Here is a 12,783-nt window from a genome sequence, read left to right as displayed (position 1 = left end):
GGGAGGCGCGCTCTGTCTTACATACCCCCTCACCTCAAATACCCACATGGCCACTCCCTCACTTCCATCCAGGGCTCTGCTGGTGTCCCCCCTTTCCCCACAACCTGTGCTCCCTGCCTCTCTGACCCAGCTTCACTTTTCTCCATGTCACTGATCAACACACACACACACACACCCCTTTTAAAATAAACTTTGTTAGAACACTTCGAGATTTTCAGAAAAACTATGAAGACAGTACTATATAAGATAGCTCCCATATAACCTACACTGAGTTTCCCCTGTTACTAACATCTTACACTTGGGGTACATTTTTGTCACAACCAGTGAGCCAATACTGATTCGCTATTATTGAAACAAGTCCGTATTTTATTCCAATTTCCTCAGTTTTTACTACTGTCTCTTTCTGGTCCAGGATCCCATCCAGGATACCACACTCCATTGCATCTTCAGGTGTTCCTAGGCTCCTCTGGCTGAGCCAGTTTCTCAGACTTCCCATGTTTGATGACCCCAACAGTGTTGAGGAGCACCGGTCACATACTACATATTTTTACTTATTGGTATATCAACTCATCCCAAGGAAGAAGGCAAGCTTCTAGAAGACAGAGATTTTTATCTGTCTGTGTACCATTTCCCCAGCAAGTGGAACAGCACTTGCCACATTCTAAGTGTTCCATGAATCACTGCAGAATGAATTTGCTAAAACGAATGATTTTTTAACACAAAACCCAACAGACTTTCAGGTTTCATAGATTCCAGCCCTTCTCATTCAGCACATGAAGACAATGAAATCTTGAGGGGTAGCTTTCTCGTTACAGGAACCAGAGCTAGAACCTCCTCGACCCTTTGGGACCACCGCACCCAGAAGCCAGGACCCATCAAGCACCACTGTCCGACACTTCAAGCTGCCCACAAGGAACCTGGGAGCTCATACTTATTCTCAGCAACCTCAACGGTTTTTTCTGTGTAACGGTGTTTATTTGGGTTGACAAGTTGAATATTTTATTGCACTTTTATAAACGTAAGTGAAAAAATAAAAGGAAAAAATGCTGACACCAGTAATCAGAAGTCATCTAGCAGGTGACAAACGGGAGTGAGATCTTTTATGTCAAATCAGATACTTTTTAAGCCTTAACTGACCATCTGAAACCAGCACCAAGTGCTAGAAAACCCTATGAATGGCTGTGTGTAAATGGAGAGACATGAATACCCTGCACGTCAGACAGACGACTCTTTTTTTTATTTTTGACAGAGAGTGTAAGCGGGGGAGAGGGGCACAGGGAGAGAGAAGGAGAACTTAAGCAGGCTCCATGCTCAGCTCAGAGCCCAACTTGGGGCTTGATCTCCTGACCCTGGGATCATGGCCTGACCTGAAATCAAGAGTCAGATGCTCAACAACTGAGCCACCCAAGAACCCCTAGATGGTTCTATTTTTTACTCAATCCTTCCTCTTCAGTATCTTTTCAATTAAAGATATCAGGGATTCCCTGATCATTCTATCTGTTTGGCAGCTTTCAACATGTGCTCAGGGACAACTAAAATAAGAATCCAATTTCATTTATTGAAAAGTAATTGTTGAGCACCTAAAATCTGCTAAGCATGAACTTCATTCAAAATGTGTCCTTTCTCTGGGGTGCCTGGGTGGCTCAGTTGGCTAAGCATCCAACTTTGGCTCAGGTCATGACCTCATGGTTTGTGGGTTCAAGCCCTGCATCAGGCTCTATGCTAACGGCTAGCTCAGAGCCTGGAGCCTGCTTCCTATTCTGTGTCACCCTCTCTCTCTGACCCTCCCCTGCTCATGCTGCCTCTCTCTCTCTCAGAAATAAATAAAACATTAAAAAAATTAAAACAAAACAAAACGTGTCCTTTCTCAATTCACCCAGAGTCCAGTACATAGCATACTCTAAAGACTTACAGAACACTTTAGAAGGTTTTAATTCTTCAAATAAGATAGTCCATCAATACTAACTCCACAGGCCTAAGGACAAGTTTACGTATGATTTTAAAATTCTAGCCCTCATGGGGTGCCTGGTTGTTCAGTCGGTTAGGCATCTGACTCGGTTTTGGCTCAGGTCATGGTCTCACGATTTATGAAATTGAGCCCTGTGTTGGGCTCTGTGCTTATAGCCCTCAAAAAAGGACACAACTGGGGCACCTGGGTGGCTCAGTTGGTTAGGCATCCAACTTCGGCTCAGGTCATGGTCTCACAGTTGATGGGTCAGAGCCCCGTGTCGGGCTCTGTGCTGACAGCTCAGAGCCTGGAGCCTGCTTCAGATTCTGTGTCTCCCTCTCTCTCTGACCCTCCCCTGCTTGTGCTCTCTCTGACTCTCAAAAATAAAAAAATTAAAAAAAAAGGACACAACTAAGAAAACAATCAAAGTTACAAGGCCAACCCAGATCCTGAACTCAATTATACCATATACTATCTTTAAGAGGCATTCTCGGTGGGAATTAAGGGCATTCCCAAAGAACATACACAAATGGTAAAAACTGCTATAAACAGGTTTTTAAATTTCTTTTTAAGATTTTATTTTTGGGGCATCTGGGTGGCTCAGTCAGTTAAGCCTCCAACTTCGGCTAGTCATGGTCTCACAGTTCGTGGGTTCGAGCCCCGCATTGGGCTCTATGCTGACAGCTAGCTCAGAGCCTGGAGCCTGCTTCCAATTCTGTGTCTCCCTCTCTCTCTGACCCTCCCCTATTCATGCTGTCTCTGTCTCTGTCTCTCTCTCTCTCAAAACTTTAAAAAAAACAAACAAATAAATAAAATAATTAAAAAGATTTTATTTTTAACCAATCTCTATACCCAGCATGGGGCTCAAACTCACAACCCTGAGATCAGGAGTCACATGCTCCACTGACTGAGTGAGCCAGGCACCCAAAAGTTTTTTTAAATTTTTTAAGAAAAAAAAAAGAAATGATTCAAAACTTTATGAGAAATGGACAATGGGGACACCTGGATGGCTCAGTCAGTTGAGTGTCAGACTTCAGCTCAGGTCATCATCTCGTGGTTCATGGGTTCAAGCCCTACATCAGGCTCTGTGTGGACAGCTCAGAGCCTGGAGCCTGCTTCCAAATCTGTGTCTCCTTCTCTCTCTGCCCTTCTTTACTACTCACACTCTGTCTCCCTCTCTCTCAAAAACATATAAACATAAAAAAAAAAAAAGTAATGAACGATATGGGATGTACTCAGTGCTTTTAGATTCCTCTTTTGTGGTAGAAAAGAGCATGACCTTAAACTTCAAGAACTATCTACTGTACCATCCCCTGCTCCACCAAACTTAAACACAATATGACAACAGGATACGTGACCCGGGTCTTCAGTAACAATCTTACTTCCTCCAAGGTAAAACAATTTCCAAGTGCCACTTTAAACATTCAGTTTACTCTCCGTTGTGGGTTGAATTGTGTTTCCAAAAAAGATTATGTTCAAGTCCTAAACCCTGGAACCCATGACTATGACCTTATTTGAAGAGGGTATTTGTAGATGTAATCAAGATGAGGTCATGCTGGATTAGGGTAGACCCTAATCCAAAACCCAGTGTCACTGGGAAATTTGGACACAGAAGGAAATTTTGACACAAAGATCCAGGGAGAGAACGCATATGACCACAGGGGCTGGGACTGGAGGGATGCAGCTCCAAGCCAAGAGATGCCCAGCACTGCCTGCACCACCAGGAGGTAGAAGAGAGGCAGGGAACGGTTCTCCCCCAGAGCCTCCAGCCAGAACAACCCCACTGACACCTTGATTTCTGACTTCTGGCCTCCAGAACTCTGAGAGTAAATGTCATTTTGAGCCACTTAGTTTGTGGCTCTTTGTTACGGAGGTCCTAAAAAACGAATGTATTCTAATGCTTTCAGGGTCCCGTGACATTCGTGAAAAGAACCTAAGATCATACTGGAGGAAGCACTGGATCCTGGTTCCAGTCCTGGAAGCACTGGAGTGAGCGCCACACTCTTCAAAGCAGTTGCACAGTCATCCTTCATCTGTGGAAACTACTTTCATGAATCAATGTCACTTGAAATGTTATCTATATACACATAAACATACGTGTGCATGGAGGCACATCCTCTGCCATATTCAGATTATACTAAGGGGATGAGGGTGCCTGGGTGGCTTAGTCGGTTAGGCATCCAGCTCTTGATTTCCGCTCAGGTCATGATCTCACAGTTCATGAGATCAAGCTCCGTGTCAGGGTCTATCTATGCTGTAGCTTGGAGCTTGCTTGGGATTCTCTCTGCCCCTTCCCCGGTCAACCATGCTCATGTGCTCTCTCAAAATAAAACAAACATTTTAAGAAAGAGAGATTATACTAATGAAGAAAATCTCATCCCAAGACACTAAAAAATATTTGGGGAATACAAAATAGGGAATTTATCTTCATGAGCAATTTCTGATTTTGTAATTTCTGATGTCCAGGACTTCCCCAGGGAAAATCTAATCGCAGTACTTTTCAGATGGCTGGCAGAAAGGCCCAGGCTAGCTAAACAGGCCCCATGAGGTAATCCTGACTTTGGTAAAGGTCTACACAGCCCAATGGGGGGCTCGAAGTGACAGACCTGAGCCAAAGTTGAACATTTAACCAACTGAGCCACGCAGGCACCCCCACTCTAAGCCTTTCTAATGGGCCTTCTAAAATGTACTAGATCCATCCCATCCTTTAAAAACTGAAATAGTCTTTCATCATTTGTCTATTTCTTGGCTACTCAAGGTCAATTATGACCATCCCTACTGTATTTGTCTCAAATGTAAAACTTGCACTTTTTCATATCTGAAATTAGAGATCCTTCTTACAATAATATATACATTTAACGTTCTGCATTTTCCTTTTAAAAGGGACTACAAAGGGGCGCCTGGGCAGCTCAATCGGTTAAGTGTCCAACTTCAGCTCAGGTGATGATCTCATGGTTCGCGGTTCATGAGTTTGAGCCCCACGTTGGGCTCTGTGCTGAAAGCTCAGAGCCTGAAGCCTGCTTCAGATTCCGTGTCTCCCTCTCTCTCTGCCCCTCCCCTGCTCATGCTCTGTCCCTCTCTCTCTCTCTCCCTCCCTCAAAAATAAACATTTAAAAAAATTTTTTAATTAAAAGGCACTACAAAGATGAACAATTTTTCTTTCCAATTAGAACCATATTTGAGAACCAAACTATTTACAAGAGGGTATTATAGAAGTAGGCCAGCTAATAAATAATGAGAAAGTAATCAAATAAATTATCAAAACATCTTGCAAGAACCAGTCAGTAAATGAATAGACCTAAATAAAAATCAATGGTTGCTGGGGTTCCTGGGTGGCTCAGTCAGTTGAGGGCCTAACTCTTAGTTTCAGCTCGGGTCATGATCTCTCAGTTTGTGAGTTTGAGCCCTGCACTGGGCTCTGCACTGACAGTGTGGAGCCTGCTTGGGATTCTCTCTCTCCCCCCCTCCCCATCTCTGTCCTTCCCTTGAGAGTGTTCTCTTTCACTCTCAAAATAAATAAAATACACTTTAAAAGTTAAAAAAAATTTTTAAATCAATGGTTGCTAACAACATATACAGGACAACTAAGCATTAGGTTCTTTTTAATAGAAGCATACATCATCTGTGGAATTATGTTGCCAAAAAACAACCTAAATCCTGTCACACATCGAGATCTACCTATAATTTACAGGAACTACAAGAGGCAGAAAGACAAGTTAAATGATACCATAAGAACCCAAAACCAGATGGCTTCACCAGTGAATTCTACCAAACCTTCAACGAATTCTTAAACTCTTCCAAAAATTGAAGAGAAGGGAAGACTTACTCATTCTATGAAGCCAGCATTACCCTGATACCAAAACCAGAAAAGACACTACAAGACAACTATAAATCAATGTCCTTTTATAAACACAGATGGAAAAATCTTCAAAAAAAAAAAATACTAACAGGCAGGATTAAAATGATTATACACCATAATGTCAATGCAAGGATGGTTCAACATATGAAAATGAATCAATGTGATACTCTGCACTAACAGGATGAAGGGACATGATCATCTCAACTGATGAAAAAAGCATCTGATAAAATTCAACACTCTTTCAATAATTAAAAAAACCCAACCAACCACTCTACAAACTAGGAACACAAGAAAACAATCTCAACATAATTAAAGGTTATATACAAAAAGTCCAAAACTAATATGCTCAATGGTAAGATTGCAGCCTTCTCCTCTAAGATAAGGAACAAGACAAAGAGGTCCACTCTCACCATTTCTTCTCAACATAAGACTAGAAATCCTCACAGTGTGGAGGTTCCTCAAAAAATTAACAACAGAACTCCCCTATGACCCAGCAATAGCACTGCTAGGAATTTACCCAAGGGATACAGGAGTGCTGATGCATAGGGGTACATGGACCCCAATGTTCATAGCAGCACTCTCAACAACAGCTAAAACATGGAAAGAGCCTAAGTGTCTATCAACGGACAAATGATCAAGAAGATGTGGTTTATCTATACGATGGAATACTACATGGCATCGAGAAAGAATGAAATCTGGCCATGTGTAGCAACATGGATGGACCTTGAGGGTGTTATGCTGAGCGAAATAAGTCAGGCAGAGAAGGACAGCTACCATATGTTTGCACGTATAGGAGAATTAGAAGGAACTTAACGAAGGACCTTAACGTGGGGGAGAAGAAGGGGGGAAAAACAGTGGAGGAGAGGGAGGGAGGCAAACCATGAGAGACTCTTGAATGCTGAGAACAAACTGAGGACTGATGGGGGGTGGGGAGGGGAAAGCGGGTGATGGGCATGGAGGAGGGCACTTGTGGGGATGAGCACTGGGTGTTATATGGAAACCAACCTGACAATAAACTATTAAAAAAAAAAAAGAATTTTGAAAATTAAAAAAAGACTGGAAGTCCTAGTCACAACAGTTAAGCAAGAGAAAGAAATAAAAGGCACCCAAATTGGAAAAGAAGTAGTAAAATTATTTCTGTTAATGGGATGATGTTATATACATAGGGAAAACCTATTAAGATTGCACCAAAAGTAACTTTAAAAATCTGTTAGAAGAAGTGCCTGGGTGGCTCAGTCAGTTGAACATCGGACTCTTGATTTCAACTCAGGTCATCATTTCACCTGTTAGAACTAATAAATAAGCTAAATTGCAAGACACAAAATCAACCTGCAAAAACTAGTTGCAATTCTATACACTAACAATATGAAAGAAAATTAAGAAAACAATGCCATTTATAATAGCAACAAAAAGAATAGGATACTTAGGAATAAACTTCAACAAGGAGGTAAAAGACTTATACGCTGAAAATTATGAAACTATGTTGAAAGAAATTAAACAAGACACGAATAAATGGAAAGATATCCCATGTTCATTTATTGAAATATTTAGTGTTATTAAGATGTTGATACTACCTAGAGCACTCTACAGATTCAAAGCAATTCTTATCAAAATCCCAATGACTTTTTTACAGAAGATGAAAACTCCATCCTAAAATTCATATTTCCATATGGGACCCAAATTAACCAAAATAATCTTAAGCAAAGTTGGAAGTTTCATACTTCCTGATTTCAAAACTTATTATAAAGCAGTGTAATAAAAACAATGTGACATTGGCATAGAAACAGACATGTGGACCAAAAGAACAGAACAGAAAGCCTAGTAATATCTCCTCACATGTAAGTGTTAGATATTTTTTTAGAAAGTGCTAAGACCATTCGATGGGAAAATGACAGTCTTTTCAACAAATTATGCTGGGAAAACTAGCATCCACATACAAGAGAATGAAGTTGGACCCTTTGATCTTACACCATATACAAAAATTAATTCAAAGTGTATCAAAGATTTATTCACTTAAAAAAAGGTTTTTTGAGTTTATTTACTTATTTTTGAGAGAGAGACAGAGAGACCGAGAAGGGGAGGACAGAAAGAAAGGGAGAGAAAGAATCCCAAGCAGGCTCCACGCTGTTAGCATGGAGCCCAAAGTGGGACTCAAACTCAGGAACCATGAGATCATGACCTAAGCTGAAACCAAGAGTTGAACGCTGAACCAACTGAGCCACCCAGGAGCTCCATAGTGCATCAAAAATTTAAATATAAGACCTGAAGCTATTAAACTCTCAGAAGAAAAGAGAGGGGAAAGCTTTATGTCACTGGATTTGGCGATGATTTCTTGGATGTGATACTAAAAGCAAAGATGACAAAAGAAAAAAATAGATAAATTGGATTATATCAAAATCAAAAACTAGTGCACACTGAAGGTCACTATTACGGAGTGAAAAGGCAACCCACAAAATGGGAGAATATCTACATATCACATATCTGATAAGGGATTTATATGCTGAATATGTAAAGAAATTCTACAATCCAACAACAAAAAACAAACAACCCAATCCAAAAATGGGCAAAGGACTTGAATAGACAATTTTCCACCAACATATACAATTAGGCAATCAGCACCTGAAAAGACACTCAATTTCACTAATCATCACAGAAATGCAAATCAGAACCACAACAAGGTGTGCCTGGCTGGCTCATTCAGTAGAACATGCAAATCTTTATCGCTGGCTTAGGAGTTCAAGCCCCACGTTGGGCACAGAGCTTGCTTAAACACACACACACACACACACAGTATCACCTCACATCCATTAGGATGGCTACTATCAGGAAAACAGAAACTAGTATTCGCGGGGTTGTGGAGCAGTTGGAACGTTTGTGCACTGCTGACGGGATTATGAAATGGCGTAAGAACTAACAGGAAAATAGGCTGGCAGCTCTTCAGAAAATTAAAATTAGAACTACCATATGATCCAGCAATCCCACTTCTGAATATACCCAAAAGAACTGCAATATCTAAGAGATATTTGCACATTCATGTGCATAGCAGCATTATTCATAATTGCCAAGAAGTGGAAGCAATCCAAATGTCCATCAATGGAAGAATGAAGAAGTGGTTTATACATACCGTATTTGTTAGGTCTCCAGAGAAACAGCCATTCGGATGTATACACAGAGATTTATTATAAGGAATTGGTTCACCTGACTACAGAGGCTGGCATGTCTAAAATCTGCAGGATAGACTGGCAGGCTGGAGACCCAAGAGGCCCAATGATCCAGTTTGAGTCTGAAGGCAGTCTGCTGAAGAACCAGGAAGAGCTGATGTGATAAATGAAGTCCAAAGGCATTCTGCTGGAGAATTCTCAATTGCTGAAGAAGGTGGATCTTTTTTACTCCATCAGGCCTTGAGCTCATTGGATGAGGCCATTCACATTTTGGAAGGCAATTTCCTTTATTCGGAGCCCACCAATTTAAATGTTAATCTCATCCAAAATCACCCGCACAGAAGTACCCAGAATAATGTTTGACCAAATATCTGGGCACCCCATGATCCAGCCAAGTTAATATATAAAATTAACCCTCACACATACAATGGAATATTATGCTGCTTCAAAAGGAGGGAAATCCTGTCATATGCTACAACATGGATGAACCTTGAGGACATTATACTAAGTGAAATAAATTGGTTACAAAAATACAAATGTTGTATGATTTCACTTATATGAGGTAACTAAACGTAGAATAAATGCCTGGCATTAAGCTTCTGATTGCCAAGACATCCGTTTCAAAAGATAGCCATTAGAATAAACATACTTCCAGGTGTATGACACAGCCACTAGGTAAAACAATCAGATTAGGAACTAGGTCACCCACACCCATTTAGTTCCCGTTACAGAGAGTCCTGGGTGACTCAGATAACTGACCGCTTGAGTGACCCTGCTTCCACTTTCCCATGACCTAATTTCTGCTCCTGTGTTTCAAAATAGCCAATAATGAGTGACCCCACAAATCCCCAGACATTCCACCCTTGGACCCTAATAAAATCAGAGCCCCAGCTCCCCCCTCTAGCCCTCTCTTTCTAGTTGTGACCATACTTGTACCACGTACCCTTCAAGACTTGTGAGTAATAAATCCTGTTCCTCAAATTCCCCAATTATTTTTGCTAAAGTGCATCCTGCATCATAAGAACCACAAGGATTAGTCCAGTCACATCACTGGCCCCTGCGGGGGATATCAGCAGGTCTCACTGCAGGTAAAACAGGCCCCGACAACTGGCTCAGGCATTCCTAGCTGAGTGCATCTCCATCAATAAGCTGGACAGGACACAACACCAGAGTAGTCAGATTTATAGGAAAAGCAAGTAGAAAGATGGATATTAAAAGCTGGGGTAGAGGCGCCTGGGTGGCTCAGTCGATTGAGTGTCTGAATCTTGATTTTGGCTCAGGTCATGATCTCACAGGGGTAGGATTGACCCCCCCCACCCCCACCCCACGAGCTCCGTGTTGGGCATGGAGTCTGCTTGGGATTCTCTCTCTCCCTATCTCTCTACCCTTCCCCTGCTTGCATGCATGCTCTCTCTCTCTCTCAAATACATATATTAATTAATTATTTAATTTTTAAAAAAGGTACCACTTCAGTTCTTCAGGACGAAGAAGTTCTGGAGATCTGTTTCATAGTAATGCACATATACTTAGCACAACTGACTTGTACACTTAAAAACAGTTAAGATGGTAAATTTTTTCAAAAGGACATTCTGATCAGGCTAGGGGGAGGGGAAGTGGGGTGTAAGTGTTTCACAGGTACAGAGATCCAGTCTGGGACAATGAAAAAGTTCTGGAGATGGATGGTGAGGGTGGTTGCACAACTATGTGAACATGGTGCCACTAAACTATAATCTTAAAAATGGTTCAAATGGTACTTTTTATGTTATATATATATATATTTTACATATAATAAAAAAAGAGGGACATCAACTAAATATAATATGTAGGTTTTATTTATATTGCAATTCATATAAACTATAAATAACTGTATAAGGTAATCAAGAAAATTGTGGCACCTGGGTGGCTCGGTCAGTTAAAAGTCCAACTTTGGCTCAGGTCATGNTGACTATGAAATAAAGAACTCTTACCTTAAGGAAATATATATTGAAGTATATATCTATATATCTTCTCTGAGATTTGCTTCAAAATAATTTCAAGCTCAGGGGCACCTGGGTGGCTCAGTCAGTTAGGTGTCCAACTTTGGCTCAGGTCACGATCTCATGGTTGATGAGTTCAAGCCCCGCATTGGGGTCTATGCTGACAGCTCAGAACCTGGAATCTGCTTCGGATTTTGTGTTTCCCTCTCTCTCTACCCCTCCCCTGCTCGCACTCTGTCTCAAAAATAAACATTAAAAAAATAAAAGATAAAGGGGCACCTGGGTGGGGTGGCTCAGTTGGTTAAGCATCTGACTCTCAATTTTGGCTCAAGTCATGATCTCACGATTTGTGTGTTCGAGCCCCACATCAGGCTCTGCACTGACAAAGCAGAACCTACTTGAAATTCTCTTCCCTTCCCCCTCTTTGTCCCTTCCCAACACTCTNCATATTTTATACTCAAAAAAAAAAAAAAAAAAAAAAAAAATTTAATAAGAAAGGATGGGAAGAAGAAGGGGAAAAGGAGGAAGGGAAGAAACAGAGGAACTATGTCACCCCGTGATGGAGTAATGCCCTCAGGGACTACTGAGACCGCTGGTCCTAATGGCCTGTGGCAGGCAGAATGGCCTACAGATACAACCTCATAAAAATTACTAGAGCTTGTGAATATGTTAGCTTATGTGCCAAAAGTGACTTTAGAGACATGATTAAGGACACAGACTTCAGGGTGGGGGTACTGCACTGAGTACATGGATGGGTGCATTCTAATCACAACAGTCCTTAAAAGCAGAGAACCTTTCTGGGGTGCAGTCAGAGAGATGAGTTGGAGAGATCTGAAGCTTGACAGGAAATGGCTCTCAAGACAGAGGGGAGGGTCTCAAGGCCAGGAATGTCAGCGGCCTCTAGAAGCTGCGAATGGCCCCCAGCTGACCACCAGCAATGAGATGAGAGACCTCCATCCTACAACTGCAAGGAACTGAATTCTACCAACATTCTGAGCAAGCAAGGAAATGTGTTCTCTCCTACAACTTCTCCAGAGAGGAACACGGGCTGCTGAATTTGGCTTGGTGAGATCCATATTGCACTGCTGACCTAAAGTATAAGGTAACAAATGTGTTCTTTTAAACCCGAAACTATGATAATTTGATATGGCAGAAGTGGAAAACTAATACCTGGTCCAAAACATCTATGATTTTCAATGTTTCTGTCTGCCTTTTACATTTCCCCCCCTACTTTCCTTTGGTATATACAGTCTATGACTGCTGCTTCTTTATCACTTCAAATGTGCTCTGGGAGTGGAAAGCAAATATACTTTTGTTCACTCACTCAACACCACCTAGCAGATATCCAAGGGAGGCCTACTCTCTATCAGACAGCCAATAAGCTGGACACTAGGGCTGTAATGGGGACCAGCCTAAGAGGCTGGTGTGTGCACCCAGATCTACAGCAGCACCAGCACTGGCTTCATCTACTAGCGCCCTGATTCCAACCAAACGCAATCAGCCACAGATGCTGGGTGTAACTAGACATCACAGGCTGCACAGTTTCTCAGGTAACCGATACTGACAATTTGCTATTAAGAGATTCTTAAAGTGGTTCCGACACCAACAGCAGGAATCACCTGAGCTGCGTGGATAAACATGCATATCCCTGGGCCCTCGGCTTGAATAGCCAGCAGGGACAGAGCCTGGGAAGCTGCACTTTAACAAGCTCTTCAGCTGATTCGGAGGCATCCCTAAGTTTGAGAAGCAGGCCACTGCGGGGTCCAGTGGGCCCAGCCCCAGCTCTCTGGGAGTGACACGGCTCTGAGTAAGGGCCACAAACCTGTAGGCAATGTATAA

General features: G+C 41.9%; 1 protein-coding gene across 8 annotated transcripts in view; it reads right to left on the bottom strand.

Annotated features, from left to right (window-relative positions):
* Positions 1-12,783, bottom strand: part of LOC144221019 (uncharacterized) — a 62,161-nt gene that overhangs the window by 40,044 nt on the left and 9,334 nt on the right. The gene's annotated exons all lie outside the window — the stretch shown is intronic.

The sequence above is a fragment of the Crocuta crocuta genome, unplaced genomic scaffold, assembly GCF_008692635.1.
Source record: "Crocuta crocuta isolate KB4526 unplaced genomic scaffold, BGI_CrCroc_1.0 scaffold124, whole genome shotgun sequence".
Taxonomy (NCBI): Eukaryota; Metazoa; Chordata; class Mammalia; order Carnivora; family Hyaenidae; genus Crocuta; species Crocuta crocuta.
This window is presented reverse-complemented; position numbering and strand designations above follow the sequence as displayed.